Here is a 12,839-nt window from a genome sequence, read left to right as displayed (position 1 = left end):
TACCGCAAAGTTCTGTGCTGGGGCCCCAGCTGTTTACATTGTACATTAATGATTTAGATGAGGGGATTAAATGTAGTATCTCCAAATTTGCGGATGACACTAAGTTGGGTGGCAGTGTGAGCTGCGAGGAGGATGCTATGAGGCTGCAGGGTGACTTGGATAGGTTAGGTGAGTGGGCAAATATATGGTAGATGAAGTATAATGTGGATAAATGTGAAGTTATCCACTTTGGTGGTAAAAACGGAGAGACAGACTTTTATCTGAATGGTGACAGATTAGGAAAAGGGGAGGTGCAACGAGACCTGCATGTCGTGGTACATCAGTTATTGAAGGTTGGCATGCAGATACAGCAGGCAGTTAAGAAAGCAAATGGCATGTTCAGCCATGAACTCATTGAATGGCGGTGCAGGCTCGAAGGGCCGAATGGCCTACTCCTGCACCTATTTTCTATGTTTCTATGAACTAACTAGAGAGCAGGCCATCCTAGACTGGGTCTTGTGTAATGAGAGGGGATTAATTGGCAATCTTGTTGTGCGAGGCCCCTTGGAGAAGAGTGACCATAATATGGTAGAATTCTTCATTAAAATGGAGAGTGACACAGTTAATTCAGAGACTTGGGTCCTGAACGTAAAGAAAGGTAACTTCGATGGTATGAGATGTGAATTGGCTAGGATAGACTGGCAAATGATACTTAAAGGGTTGACAGTGGATAGGGAATGGCAGACATTTAAAGATCACATGGATGAACTTCCAACAATTGTACATCCCAGTCTGGCGTAAAACTAAAACGGAGAAGGTGGCTCAACCGTGGCTAACAAGGGAAATTAGGGATAGTGTTAAATCCAAGGAAGAGGCATATAAATTGGCCAGAAAAAGGAGCAAACCTGAGGACTGGGAGAAATTTAGAATTCAACAGAGGAGGACTAAGTGTTTAATTAGGAGGGGAAAATAGAGTATGAGAGTAAGCTTGCAGGGAACATAAAAAAGCTGCCTGCAAAAGTTTCTATAGATATGTGAAGAGAAAACGATTAGTGAAGACAAATGTAGGTCCCTTGCAGTCAGAATCAGGTGAATTTATAATGGGGAACAAAGAAATGGTCGACCAATTGAACAAATACTTTGGCTCTGTCTTCATTAAAGACGACACAAATAACCTTCTGGAAATACTAGATGACCGAGGGTCTAGTGAGAAGGAGGAACTGAAGGAAATCCTTATTAGTCAGGAAATTGTGTTCGGGAAATTGATGGGATTGAAGACCGATAAATCCCCAGGGCCCGATAGTCTGCATTCCAGAGTACTTAAGGAAGTGGACCTAGAAATAGTGGACGCATTGGTGGTCATTTTCCAACATTCTATAGACTCTGGATCAGTTCCTATGAATTGGAGGGTAGCTAATGTAACCCCACTTTTTAAAAAAGGAGGGAGAGAGAAAATAGTGAATTATAGACTGGTTAGCCTGACATCGGTAGTGGGGAAAATGTTGGGATCAATTATTAAAGACGTCATAGCAGCGTATTTGGAAAGCAGTGAAAGGATCGGTCCAAATCAGCATGGATTTATGAAAGGGAAATCATGCTTGACAAATCTTCTAGAGTTTTTTTGAGGATGCAACTAGTAGAGTGGACAAGGGAGAACTAGTGATGTGGTGTATTTTGACTTTCAAAAGGCTTTTGACAAGGTCCCACATAAGAGATTAATGTGCAAAATTAAAGCACATGGTATTGGGGGTATCGTATTGACGTGCTCAGAGAACTGGTTGGCAGACAGGAAGCGAAGAGTAGGAATAAACATAAACAAGTACTTTTCAGAATGGCAGGCAGTGACTAGTGGGGTATCGCAACGTTCAGTGCTGCGACCCCAGCTATTTACAATATACTTTAATGATCTGGATGAAGGGTTTGAATGCAATATCTCCAAGTTTGCAGATGACACTAAGCTGGGTGGCAGTGAGAGCTGTGAAGAGGATGCGAAGAGGCTGCAGAGTGACTTGGACAGGTTAGGTGAGTGGGCAAATGCATGGCAGATGCAGTATAATGTGGATAAATGTGAGGTTATCCACTTTGGTGGCAAAAACAGGGAGGCGGATTATTATCTGAATGCTGACAGATTAGGAAAAGGGGAGATGCAGCGAGACTTGGGTGTCCTGGTACATCAGTCATTGAAAGTTGGCATGCAGGTACAGCAGGCGGTGAAGGCGGAAAATAGCATGTTGGCCTTCATAGCAAGAGGATTTGAGTATAGGAACAGGGAGGTCTTACTGCAGTTGCACAGGGCCTTGGTGAGGCCACACCTTGAATATTGTGTACAGTTTTGGTCTCCTAATCTGAGGAAGGACATTCTTGCTATTGAGGGAGTGCAGCGATGGTTCACCAGACTGATTCCCGGGATGGCAGAAATGACATAAGAAAGAAAGACTGGATCAACTGGGCTTATATTTACTGGAATTTAGAAGAATGAGAGGGGATCTCATAGAAACATATAAAATTCTGACGGGATTGGAAAGGTTCTGACGGGATGTTGGGGAAGTCCAGAACCAGGGGTCACAGTCTAAGGATAAGGGGTAGGCCATTTAGGACCGAGATGAGGAGAAACTTCTTCACTCAGAATTGTGAACCTGTGGAATTCTCTACCATAGAAAGTTGTTGAGGCCAGTTTGTCAGATATATTCAAAAGGGAGTTAGATGTGGCCCTTAAGGCTAAAGGGATCAAGGAGTATGGAGAGAAAGCAGGAATGGGGTACTGAAATTGCATGATCAGCCATGATCATATTGAATGGCGGTGCAGGCTCGAAGGGCCGATTGGCCTATTCCTGCACCGATTTTCTATGTTTCTATGTCTTGGATGAAACTATATTAAGATAGCACAGTTACACTGATATTAACTTTATTTTTATTCATTCACAGGATGTGGACATTGTCAACAAGTTCAGCATTTATTGTTCACCCCTAATTGCCCAAGAAGATAGTGTTGAGCTGCCTTCTTGAATACTGCGGAGTGTCTTGCTAGACCATTTCAGAAGGCAGTCAAGAGTCAACCACATTGTTGTAGGTCTCAAGTCACATATAGTCCAGACCAGGTAACAGCAGCAGATTTCCTTCCCTAAAAGGACATTAGTGAACCAGATGGATTTTTAATGACAATCCAGTAGTTTCATGGTCACCATGATTACTGATATTAGCTTTTTATTCCAGATTTATTTAATTGAATTTAAATTCCCCAGCTGCCATGGTGGGACTTGACCTCACGTCTCTGGATCACTAGTCCAGCGACATAACCACTATCCTACCGTACCCAGACTGACCCGAATTATCTTCGATTTGTGATTTTACCAATGATGAGAAGTGATGTGGTACAATAGAGAGTGATGATAAATTAAATGTAGCCCAAAATTACAAAAATAGGGAAAAAATTGAAATGATAGAAAACTATGGGCTGGATTTTCGGGTGTTGAGAGTTTTTGGGAGTAACGGTACGTGAAAATTGCTGTTTTCGCTGCGCTACCACTTTTTATGCCAGGGGCTTGCTAGATGTTGTACAATAATTTGCGGCGCAAAACGCGAGTTTTGCCAACTTTAGTGCGGGGCCAGTAGTGCTGCGAGTGAGGCCTTGGGAGGTGGAAAAAAAAACTATTCCAAAAACATTTCCAAGACCTAACAAATCTCTGCAAAAAAAGAAATAAAAAAATAAAAACTTTTAACTTACCTTATTTGCAGGTTTTCTAACTTACCGCTGCTGGCAAGGCTGCACCGACAGGTTTTACCTTTCGCTGTTCTGGGTACAGGGCACGGGTTGGAGAGTGCCGATACTCAGACGGTAATGCAATCCACATCGTTACACGTCTGCCGCAGCTCTCCCCGGTGGTACATACCATTCCTGCCGCAAACTAGGAGCCGAGGATCTCGCCCGGGCTTTGCGACTGGGTTTTCGGCGCAGAGGGTCAAATCGCGGCGAAAACCCGGTCGCAATCCTCTCGAAAATCTAGCCCTTAAGATATTACTTGGTGCTCGTAGCAAAGCTTCTGCGATTAGCTTAGACTTGTAAAAATATATATATTTTTAAAGTCACTACCCTATACATTCAAGAAGTTTACTAAAGTCAAATATTTTAAAATTATTGAGGGGTCATGCAATTTATTTTCTGCAGAATTATGAAATATCTTATGTTTCCTTTTGGTGCTCATAGATAATACGAAGTGCAAAACATGGAAAATGCAAATACCTGATTGCATTTCCTTTAGCTTATCTTCTGACAGTGAAACTGTTTCTGAGAAGCAAGTAACAAGAGAGAAATATTGTTAAAAAATTCTGATAGTTCAGGAGTCAATTAGTTTTGAAGTTAACATTTCAAAATATCATGCCCTTTTACTGGTACAATTCATTTAAAAGGAAAACAAGGAGGAAAGCTGGCTGTTATGGTAGATTAGCATGCTATTTTTCACCTCTAGCAACAAGGTTCAAAACCCATCCAGATTGTTGGAACAAAAGCCCGCTGAGTCCAAATATCCCAGGAGGTTTGGGCAATTTCATGTGGCACACAGTCTAAAGAACAGAAAATGATTTATAATTCAGAAAATAATTGGCAAACTGATGGGTTATAAGGATGGCTGCTGTTGGGATGCGGCTCTAAAGTTTGAATTAAAGGACATTATTGGGCAGAGCAGAGGGAGCTTCATCTGAAATTGATGTTCTACGCAAGTTGAGATCAGATGAGCAAAAGGTGCTACACTGGTTTTGATGTCGACACTGGGTTCAAGTGGAAATGTCCCAAAACCAGGCACTGATATCTCTCACCACGTTAATTACCAATATAAACTTAAAAGGAACCACAACTGACCATTTTAGATATTCTTGTTTGCTTGAACAAATTCGTTGGTAAGCAACAAAAATAGCTATTTGTTCAAATGCTTACAAGATGGAGGGGCATCAGAGAATTATTACAAAACATGTAGATTTCAAAAGTTGGAAATTGCTAATGGATTTCACAAGTGGGTGTCATATTTGACCCTGAGCTGAGCTTCCGACCACATATCAGCTCCATCTCCAAGACCATCTCCCTCCACGACACTGCCCGACTTCACCCCTGCTTCAGCTTATCTGCTGCAGAAATCCTCATCCATGCCTTTGTTACCTTTAGACTTGACTATGCCAATGCTCTCCGGGGCCGGCCTCCCATTTTTCGCCGAGATAAATTTGAGCTCATCCAAAATTCTGCTGCCCGTTTCTTAACTCGCGCCAAGTCCCGCTTATCCATCATCACAGACGTTCCCTCGGATCGAGGATGACTTGCTTCCATGCCAAAAAGGGATGAGTTCACAGGTGTTTCAATGAAAGACTTAATATTCCAGGTCCTGAACTACATCTTGAAGGGTAGAAGATGCCTGTGCGTGAACTTTTTTAATGTGTGGTGGCCGTTGCACACCAGCCACCACACAGGCTTGACAGAGCATTTAGGGTTAGGGTTAAGGTTAAGGCTAGGTTTTGGTCCAGTGGCAAGGATTAACCAAAACAACTGGAGACCAGCTCTACTGCACGGACCTAGAGCACACACACAATCGCAGTGTGGGCTGGCCTGTGCTGCCTTTGGGCCCTCGTCTCTTCTGGGCTCCGAACTCACGCCTCTTCTGGGCCCCGATCACTCACGCTCCTACTGCACCTGCCCACACTCCAATCACCGAGCTGGATTATGGTGACATCTGTTATGTATGAATAAAGAGTCTGACTGGATATTGTGAGCTCAAAGTAAAGTGTGACCGTAGTCTTTTATTGCAGGTCTTCAGAGTGCTTCTCCAGCCTTTGAGGCCTCCTTAAGTACAGGTGCTCCCAAGGGACTGTGGGATCCCTTGGGACTCCAAAGGATGAGCCCTCTGGTGGCTACACAAGGCATTTACAGGTTTACATATATAACACCACCCGCCCCCCCCTCCCAAAATCAATAGTGTAACTATTTACAAGGCGAGTCGATCTGGGGCTTTTCTTTCCCTGGTTGATCGTGTCGGTGCAAATGCTGGTTTTAGTGAGTCGTTTGTTGGGCCCTCGCTGAGCTGCTGTGCAGCTGGCCTTGCTGGGCTGCCTGGTGTGGTGAGTCCTGCTGGGCTGCTGCGGGTGATGGGTTCTGCTTCGTGGTCAACCGCAATGTCGGTTGCCACTGGTGTGTGTGTTGGAGGGTCAAAGAAGGCAGTGTCCAGTGTGGGTTGCTCTGGATAGTCCGTGAATCTGAGTTTGGTTTGGTCCAAGTGTTTCCAGCAGATGAGTCCACTTGAAAGCTTGACCCGAAACACCCTACTCCCCTCTTTGGCCACAACAGTGCCACTTGGGACCTTGGTCTTTAGTTCAACACAAATACAGGATCATTGATTTCAATCTCGCGTGACACATTTGCGCTATCATGATATGTACTTTGTTGAAGCCACCTGCTCTCTACCTGTTCATGTTGATCAGGGTGGACTAACGAGAGCCTTGTCTTAAGTGCCCTTTTCATGAGCAGTTCAGCAGATGGAATCCCAATGAACGAGTGAGGTCTCGTGCGGTAACTAAGCAGGACTTGGGATAGGCGAGTCTGCAGTGAGCCTTCAGTTACCCTCTTCAAGCTCTGCTTGATAGTTTGCACTGCTCTCTCTGGCTGACCATTGGATGCTGGTTTGAACGGTGCAGATGTAACATGTTTGATCGCCTTACGGGTCATGAACTCGGCACTGGTGAAACACGGCCCGCTGTCGCTCACAAGGACATCAGTCAGGCCGTGCGTGCAAACATGGCCCGCAGGCTTTAAGTGGTGGCAGCGGATATGCTTGCTGACATTATCTCACATTCAATCCATTTGGAGTACGCATCTACAATCCCTAGGAACATTTTACCCAAGAACGGGCCTGCATAGTCAATATGGACCCTGGACCACGGTTTGGAGGGCCAAGACCATAAACTTAGTGGCGCCTCCCTGGGTGCATTGCTTAACTGCGAGCATGTGTTACATATGTGCACACAGGACTCCAAGTCCGCATTGATACTGGGCCACCACACATGGGATCTGGCTATCGCTTTCATCATTACAATGCCTGGGTGAGTACTTTGGAGACCACTGATGAAAGTGTCTCTGCCCTTCTTGGGGACCACTACCCGATTACCCCACAGAAGGCAGTCTGCCTGTATAGACATTTCATCTTTGCACTGCTGGTACGGCTTTATCGCTTCCTGCATTTCCAATGGGACACTGGACCAGCTCCCGTGAGGCACACAATTTTTTTTACTAAGGACAGTAAGGGGTCCTGGCTCGTCCAGGTTCTAATCTGTCAGGCTGTGACGGGTGACTGCTCACTCTCGAATGCTTCCATTGCCATGACTAAATCTGCAGGCTGTGCCATTTCCAGCCCCGTGGTGGGCAATGGCAGCCTACTGAGAGCATTGGCACAGTTTTCTGTGCCTGGCCTGTGGCGGATGGCGAAGTTGTATGCGGACAACTTGAGCACCCATCTCTGGATGCGGGCCGATGCATTCGTATTTATCCCCTTACTTTCGGAAACGAGGGATATCAGTGGCTTATGGTCAGTTTCCAATTCAATAGGAATACGTTTGAGTTTGTGTGTACGTAGTGGCACTTGCAGCGAAGCCTGGTCTTCAGTCGTCTTGGATTTACGTGGCACTGGACCAAAACCTTGCTCCGTCAAGCCCTTGTTGTGGCTGGTGTGCAACGACCACCCCTCGATAAAATAATTCACGCACAGACATTGGCCACCATTTAAAATGAGTTCATCGGTCACCCGAGTACTCATTTTAAGTGTGGAAGCAAGTCATCCTCGACCCCGAGGGACTGCTCGTGATGATGAAAGCGCCTTGGAATATTTTACGTTAAATAAATGCAAGTTGTTATTGTAGTGTAAAATAGGTTTTATATCTTCCAGCCTCAGCATTGCACCAACAAATAAGGGTTGTCCCATCCTGCTTCAAAACAGCACAAATGTTGATAAAAAGCAGAATTTGAAAATTTCAACGGAACACTAGCTCCCATTCAGTGCATTATACTGAGCAACACTAGTGAATCTCTCAGAATATTACATAATAAATAAAAGCTAAATGCAACTGTAACATGCTTCCAGATTTTAAAACAATGATCCAATGATGCTACATACAGATTTTAAAATTAGGCACAAAATGCAGCATGGTAGCAAAGCATGACGGAGTTCCATCCACTCGGTCATGTACAGGTTCAAAATAGAATCACACCAAATTCCCTGGCAATTGAGTTTCCTATCTCACTCATGTTTTGCTGAGAACACACTTAGCAGGAACCTTCTATGTCTTCTATTTTTTCTTTCCTTCATATGAAGAGAAATCAGCCCATTCCATTCTGAAGCATCTTCTGGCATCTAGTTATAGTGCTTGGCAGCTAGTAAGCAGCTTAGCCTCTTGAGTGGGAAAGATGCAGACATGACATAGAAGAACAAAGAGAAACAGAGGAGGCAGAACAAGAAGTTAAAGAACCAATGCACAGCACTTCTTCTTGGGCAGTCCCCCGGAGTCGAGGATGACTTGCGCCCACTATAATATGAGTTCTAAAGTGACTGATGAGTCCGATGTGGGATCTACAGACTCTGTCACAGGTAGGGCAGGTGGTGCTTGAAGGTACGGGTCGGGTGCTTGGTTTGTCGTACGCTCCTTCCGCTGTTTGTACTTGGCTTCCATGTGCTCCCGAAGAAGAGACTCGAAGGGTTCGGCACTTTCTTGAATGCTTCTTCTCCACTTTGAGCGGTCTTGGGCCAGAGATTCCCAAGACTCGGTAGGGATGTTACATTTTTTGAAAAAGGCTTTGAGGGTGTCCTTGAAGCGTTTTCTTTGTCCTCCTGGGACTCGCTTGCCATGACGGAGCTCGGAGTGCTTGCTTTGGGAGTTTTGTATCTGGCATGCGGACAATGGAGCCCGTCCATCAGAGCTGATTGAGCGTATTCAATGCCTCGATGCTGGGGATGTTGGCCTGAGAGAACACTGACCGTGGTATGCCTATCCTACCAATGGATTTGCAGAATTTTGCTGAGGCAGCGTTGGTGGTACTTCTTCAGCACTATGGGGCCATGAGCTCTTGTTTGAGACCCCACACTGCTGTATTCCCGATCTCAACTGTCACTATAAAAAAATAACCCGAGACGTTTGATAATCCATCCCCAAAAAAGGCATAGAAATAAAACTCTGAAATCCTTTTACTCGTTTTTTTAAAGTTCTATATCCCAAGTCACTGTGCCTCCAATTTGTGCTCTCTTGTAAGGATGCAATGAAGGAGATGGCCTCCATTTGTCACTAGCACAAGATCAGAGTTACCAAGAAAGGGGTGAAACTATGGCTAAGAATATACTTCCTGCTAATCCACTGCACACTGCACGGGAACACATGCTCAGTCACCATATCAGCTGATAAATTTAAGAATGAGTTTTATGAAACATTTATGTAGCTGACAATGTTTAGACATACCATCAGATGTATCCTCTTGTACACCAGTTGCTCCAATCTCCTCTTCTGTAATATTAAAAAAAAGCTGGTCACGCTGATAAAAAGCCACGCCATAAAAAAAAGACTCTGCACTCAGCCTTTGTGTCTGTTTAAAAAAATAACCTCAAATTTCAGTTGATTGAAATTAACCAACATTATAAAATATGGCCCAGAGAAATGAGTGGAAAAATATAAGCTTATAGGGTAGGAAAAAAAAACACCGAGCAGCATAGCCATGTCATAACACAGGAGGATAGAATAGTTCAAGCAATGAAATATTCCAATTAATTTTCATTTATGACTGTGCAGAAAGTGCATTAGAAGCACAAAGCTGACAAGGAAATTTCTCCCTTTTGGGATTGCGTGAGTAAAGTGCGATTTTACATTGTTGTCCCTTTCTCCACGTAGCCTCAATTTCATCAGTAAATCATATCAGCTAAACATCGCAAGATCCCACTAATACATAATATAAAATGGTTTTAACATGGAAAACAAGAGTTGCAAAGACAAAGAAGAAATACTCCCATTAACTAAACAACTACCCCTGTACATGCTACCCCTACCCTATGTCATGTCTTTGCTAGCACAGCTCAGCATTCCCTCCCACAAGATCTGATATTTTGTGCCAGGTAGAGGCACTGATCTCCACTCAACTGTCAGTGTGCATCTGATCTAAAAGTACAGTTTTCAGCATTGAATGTTGAATAAAATATAGTAACCAGAGAGAGCAATCCCCATCAAAGTACGAGGCAGTATCTTGAGAAAAGGGCCAGATTTACACATCTGCAGTTTACAACCAGACACCAAGGAAATCATAATTTGTAAGACCACTCAAAATACTCTTCAATGTTTATTTATATGTTTTTTTTATATTGGGTCCCTAAAATCTGAATTAAAGACCAACATTCATGAGCCACCTCCTGACATTTATGCTATTAAATTAGTTTGTAGACCTGCAGACCCAATCTGGGAACCTAAATTTAACAGAACAAATGTCAAAGCTGGCTCCTAACACCTGGATTCCGAATTAAAAGGAGCCCAACATAAAAGTGGCTTTAGAAAAAGACAGAATAAAAGCTGGTGAAATTGTAGTAATTAGGTTCCTGACTAACCTGTTACTTCCAGATGGTCAGGCTCTGAGGGTTCACTCACTTCTGCATTATTCACATATTCTGTAGTGACAAAAAAACAAAGAAAGCATTCACTCATTTTAAAGAGGCTTTGCAATTTCAATCCTGGGGCTGGGATCACCCTGCCTGCACATTGACATTTAAATTAATGTAAATGACGAACTTTAAAAAGAGGTAGAAAAAAATCCCAAGTGGTGCAGGACACAAGTCAGATAGCTCAGTGGCATTGCGCCACAGTGTGGTACGATACAGATCTGCATCCAGGATCATCTATATTTCATATATCTTTCTCAATATAGTAAGTAGGCCTGATTAAGTCAATATTTATAATTATTTCAAAACAAAAAATAATGAGTACATACATGAGGTAGCACGATAACTCAGAATAAATATGTTTAAATTGAAATGATCATGGATTTAAAAAAAAATAAATTGTAGTGTACATTTGATTCTCTGCTTCTCAACTTTTGGAAATTAAAATCAGCTATGGCACTGCTCTGCTATTCTGAAACGATTCCACCACAAAACAATAAGAAATGTTATGATAATTTTGTCTGGCTTCCTTTCTCCTTGCCAGTCCTCTTCCTCAGTCAGAAGGAAATGTGGGTAGGTGAGTTGAAATGGTTTGCAAAGCAAAACTCCCTACAGGTACAATCAATTCCACTTTACCATCAAATAACAATCAGGCATTCTTGATCAGCCAGACATTCTTGGATGAATAAGAACATAAGAAATAGGAACAGGAGTAGACCATACGGCCCCTCGAACCTTCTCCGCCATTCAATAAGATCATGGCTGATTTGATCATGGGCTCAGTTACATTTCCTTGCCCGCTCCCCATAACCCTTTATCTCCTTATCGTTTAAGAAACTGTCTATTTCTGTCTTAAATTTATTCAATGTCCCAGCTTCCACAGCTCTTTGAGGCAGCAAATTCCACAAATTTACAACCCTCAGAAGAAATTTCTCCTCATCTCTCTGTTAAATGGGCAGCCCCTTATTCCAAGATCATGCCCTCTAATTCTAGTCTCCCCCATCAATGGAAACATCCTCTCTGCATCCACCTTGTCAAGCCCCCTCATAATACATTTCGAAAGGATCACCTCTCATTCTTCTGAATTCCAATGAGTGGAGGCTCAACCTACTCAACCTTTCCTCATAAGTTCCTCAACCTTTCCCCCTCATCCCCGGAATCAACCTAGTGAACCTTCTCTGAACTGCCTCTAAAGCAAGTATATATATCCTTTCGTAAATATGGAAACCAAAACTGCACGCAGTATTCCAGGTGTGACCTCACCAATACCTTATACAGCTGCAGCAAGACTTCCCTGCTTTTATACTCCATCGCCTTTGCAATAAAGGCCAAGGACCCATTGGCCTTCCTGATCACTTGCTGTACCTGCATATATCCTTTTGTGTTTCATGCACAAGTACCTCCAGGTTCCGCTGTACTGCGGCACTTTGCAATCTTTCTCCATTTAAATAATAACTTGCTCTTTGATTTTTTTCTCAGTGGAATAGTCTTCCTGTCAATTCTCTTATTAAAGATTGGTTCTTCCAACATACGGGCCCAAGTTTCCACATGATTTGCGCCTGATTTTTAGGAGCAACTGGTGGAGAATGGACTATCTTAGAAATCGCAATTCTCCACATTTTTTTTTCTGCAGTTCTAGTCAGGTAGAACAGTTCTACTTTGAAACAGAATTTTTTCTTCAAAAAGGGGGCGTGTCCGGCCACTGACGCCTGATTTGAAAGTTTCCACAGTGAAAACGTACTCCAAACTAAAGTAGAATGGAGCAAGTGAAGATTTTTGTAGAACTGAAAAAACCTGTACTACACATTAAAAAATCAGGCGTAGGTTACAAATTAGGCGTCCAGAACGAGGTGGGGGGAAGGGAAGTCATTAAATTCTATAATAAATCCTTATACAAATAAATCCAACCTGAATAAACATTTATAAGTAAAGAAAAGATTAAATAAACCATCTTCCTACGTGTGTGAAAGTGCTTCAGGCAGGCCTTTCGGGACCGAAGGCTGAACGGGCCGGCCCGAGACTTCGGGCAGGGCCCGTCCCCAGCACCAGATTTACAGGTAGGTGGCGTTGGGTTGGGTCGGGGGGGGGGGGGGGGGGGGGGGGGGGAGAAGAGAGAGAGAGAGAGAGAGAGAGAGAGAGAGAGAGAGAGAGAGAGAGAGAGAGAGAGAGAGAGAGAGAGAGAGAGAGAGAGATGGGGGAGAG

At 43.5% G+C, this 12,839-nt stretch overlaps 1 long non-coding RNA gene across 1 annotated transcript; it reads right to left on the bottom strand.

The window, feature by feature from the left end:
- Positions 1–4,213: 4,213 nt before the first annotated feature.
- LOC139250251 (uncharacterized) lies at positions 4,214–10,648 on the bottom strand. The gene is made up of 3 exons (XR_011591274.1): positions 10,587–10,648; positions 9,457–9,501; positions 4,214–4,264 (listed from the first exon to the last, which is right to left on the bottom strand). It is a non-coding gene; the product is annotated as an uncharacterized lncRNA (long non-coding RNA).
- Between the last annotated feature and the right edge of the window lie 2,191 nt (positions 10,649–12,839).

This window comes from Pristiophorus japonicus, unplaced genomic scaffold, assembly GCF_044704955.1.
Source record: "Pristiophorus japonicus isolate sPriJap1 unplaced genomic scaffold, sPriJap1.hap1 HAP1_SCAFFOLD_3588, whole genome shotgun sequence".
Lineage (NCBI taxonomy): Eukaryota > Metazoa > Chordata > Chondrichthyes > Pristiophoridae > Pristiophorus > Pristiophorus japonicus.
The sequence above is the reverse complement of the archived record's forward strand: the minus strand, read 5'-3'. Positions and strand labels throughout refer to the sequence as shown.